Here is a 3134-nt window from a genome sequence, read left to right on the forward strand (position 1 = left end):
TCGGTGACCCTGGTGGCAGCGGGGGGCAGCAGTGGGCAGCGGTGGGCAGCAGTGGGCAGCAGTGGGCAGCAGTGGGCAGCGTCTGCCTCTGTACATCCACAACAATGACTTTCAATAGGAGGGAGTCGGGCCGTTCTGGTCCCTTTGGGCCTGAGCTGGATGAAAACCCTGGCTCCTCTCTCTGCTGCTGCGACAGCGACACCGTGCATGAGAATGTGAGCCTTTAATATATGGTAATGCTGTGTAAACATGAGCCCATCTGAGAGGGAGGGGTCCGCGAGGAAGGAGCCGCGCTCCAGAGTCAGGGAGTGAAGCCACAGCAGCCTCCGAGTGTTTATCTATGAAATGAATGTGATCCAGTGAGCAGGAAGAAGGAGCTGCAGGGGAGGAAGGGGAGGGGGGTGAGGGAGGGAGGGGCTCACAATGCACCACCAGCAACCTGCAGCATCCACTCATATCTATTTAAAGGAGGAGTTCAGATTTTTCTGACTGACGGTCGCTGGTCAGACTGACCCTGATTTACCGCAGCACTATAGACTGGTGCAACTGTAGACTGGTGTGCCAGTAGACTGGTGTGACAGTAGACTGGTGCGCCAGTAGACTGGTGCGACTGTAGACTGGTGTGACAGTAGACTGGTGCAACTGTAGACTGGTGTGCCAGTAGACTGGTGTGACAGTAGACTGGTGCGACAGTAGACTGGTGCAACTGTAGACTGGTGTGACAGTAGACTGGTGCAACTGTAGACTGGTGTGCCAGTAGACTGGTGTGACAGTAGACTGGTGCAACTGTAGACTGGTGCGACAGTAGACTGGTGCAACTGTAGACTGGTGTGCCAGTAGACTGGTGTGACAGTAGACTGGTGCAACAGTAGACTGGTGTGACAGTAGACTGGTGCAACTGTAGACTGGTGCGACAGTAGACTGGTGCAACTGTAGACTGGTGTGCCAGTAGACTGGTGTGACAGTAGACTGGTGCAACTGTAGACTGGTGTGCCAGTAGACTGGTGTGACAGTAGACTGGCGTGACAGTAGACTGGTGTGACAGTAGACTGGTGCGACAGTAGACTGGTGCAACTGTAGACTGGTGTGCCAGTAGACTGGTGTGACAGTAGACTGGTGCGACAGTAGACTGGTGCAACTGTAGACTGGTGTGACAGTAGACTGGTGCGACAGTAGACTGGTGTGACAGTAGACTGGTGCAACAGTAGACTGGTGTGACAGTAGACTGGTGTGACAGTACTATGTGTGGTGTTGGTGGATGCTCTTTCATTACTTATATCTGATAGATGCTAATTTTTATTTCTGACTTTGGTAGATTATTATAATTTTTTTTTAATTTAAATTTGGATATAACTTTTCATGGATGCCCCCTTGGTGGATGATGTTTTTTTTTTTTTTTTTACCAAACGTCAGTGTATGCAAGTTAAAAGATAAAATGATGTTCAAAAACATTTTATTATTTTATGTTCGTCATCTTCCTTGTCGTCTTCCTCGTCGTCTTCCTCGTCGTCTTCCTCGTCGTCTTCCTCGTCGTCTTCCTCGTCGTCTTCTTCCTCGTCGTCTTCCTCGTCGTCTTCCTCGTCGTCTTCCTCGTCTGATGGAACTGCTCGTCCGTCAGCAGACTCCATCAGGGATCAGCAGGTTTTATCACCTTCAGTCTGAATTCTTTGTCTCCCGTCCAACAACATTGAAATGGTTTTGTTTTTCTCTATACTTTGTCATTCTAAGCCCTTGTCTCCGTCGTTCTCCTTCTTTTTCTTACGGCACATCTAAACCGTAATCACCTCGACGTGTGTGGAGCTTTGAAAGACGGTTCCAGACGCAGACATCAAGGAGCTTAGAGGCAACACTGTTGCTGTCGGCTTTTATTTCTTCAGATTCACACTTTAATGCAAACACAGGTCTTTGTAGTCTCTATATGAAAGCTCCTATTAAAGCCTATTCTGCAGTATTCTGAGGTTGGGGGGATAAATCTATCAAAGGCTTCAGAATTCAATCAGTGCCTTCTTCTTCTTCTTCTTCTTCTTCTTCTTCTTCTTCTTCTGCTTCTTCTGCTTCTTCTTCTGCCCCACTGTGTTGTTTTTATTTATTCAGAATTTAATTAAGTTTTGATTCTCAATCATAGGTTTGGGGGAAAATGTTGAGTGAAAAAAAATCCCTCTGAAGTTTGTCACAGTAAATAAAATGACATATTTCCCCAGTGAGGGTGGAGGAGCGGTGCAGGTTTATTACCTGGTGGAGACTGTTGAGAAGTCTACTGACCACAAACTGACCACAGGAGACGGTGGAGCAGCAGCTCCGTCTCACCTCAAAAAATACAGCGTTCTCTCCATGAGGTGGGGCACAGAAGAGAACACACACACTCTGACCACAGGAGGCAGCAGATCCTTCCCATGGATTGTGTTGAGAGACTGAAACAGTTTTATAACTTCTGTCCTGGAGCAGTGGGCGTGGCCCTCTGCCCCGCCCCTCTGACTAATTGCTCTAATCTGATCACTGATAGGATCATTGAGTCAGGGTGTGTGTGTGTGTGTGTGTGTGTGTGTGTGTCATCCATCCATCCACAAGGTACTGCAGGGTGGTAGTAAAATATCTGTTTCTTGGACACTTTCTAGTATTTTAGTACTTTAATGTCACCCTAACCCCTGACCTCTAGCTCCAAACCCTGACCAATTAACCTCTGACCCGGACCTGGGCGTCGGCCCTGAAACACCTTGAAGGTCATCAAGGTACTGGTTCATTAATTTTTCTGTGGTGTTGGAGGTCTACAGACCTGGTGAAAACGTGCATGTGTTCATGTGCAGTGGTGTGCACGTGCACGTGCACGTGCACACTGCAGAACCTGAAGATGACCTGTTTGATTTACAGTTGTGTCAGTGAGGCATGAAGCCATTGCTGCAGCCTGGGGGCGCTGTGCACGTGGCTGAGGCCCTGACCGTGAACTGTACTGACGTGCACGTGAGTCACTGACGTGCACGTGAGTCACTGAAATACCAAAAGAGAAGAGAGAGAGTTCTTCAGTTCAGGTTAAGGAGGTGATTGAAGATCAGATCCACAGATGATGAAGGTCACGATGATGACCTGATGACGACTCCAGTATCTGCTGAAGTACTCCAGTATCTGCTGAAGTACTC

This window comes from Cynoglossus semilaevis, chromosome 8, assembly GCF_000523025.1.
Source record: "Cynoglossus semilaevis isolate Cse_v1.0 chromosome 8, Cse_v1.0, whole genome shotgun sequence".
Lineage (NCBI taxonomy): Eukaryota > Metazoa > Chordata > Actinopteri > Pleuronectiformes > Cynoglossidae > Cynoglossus > Cynoglossus semilaevis.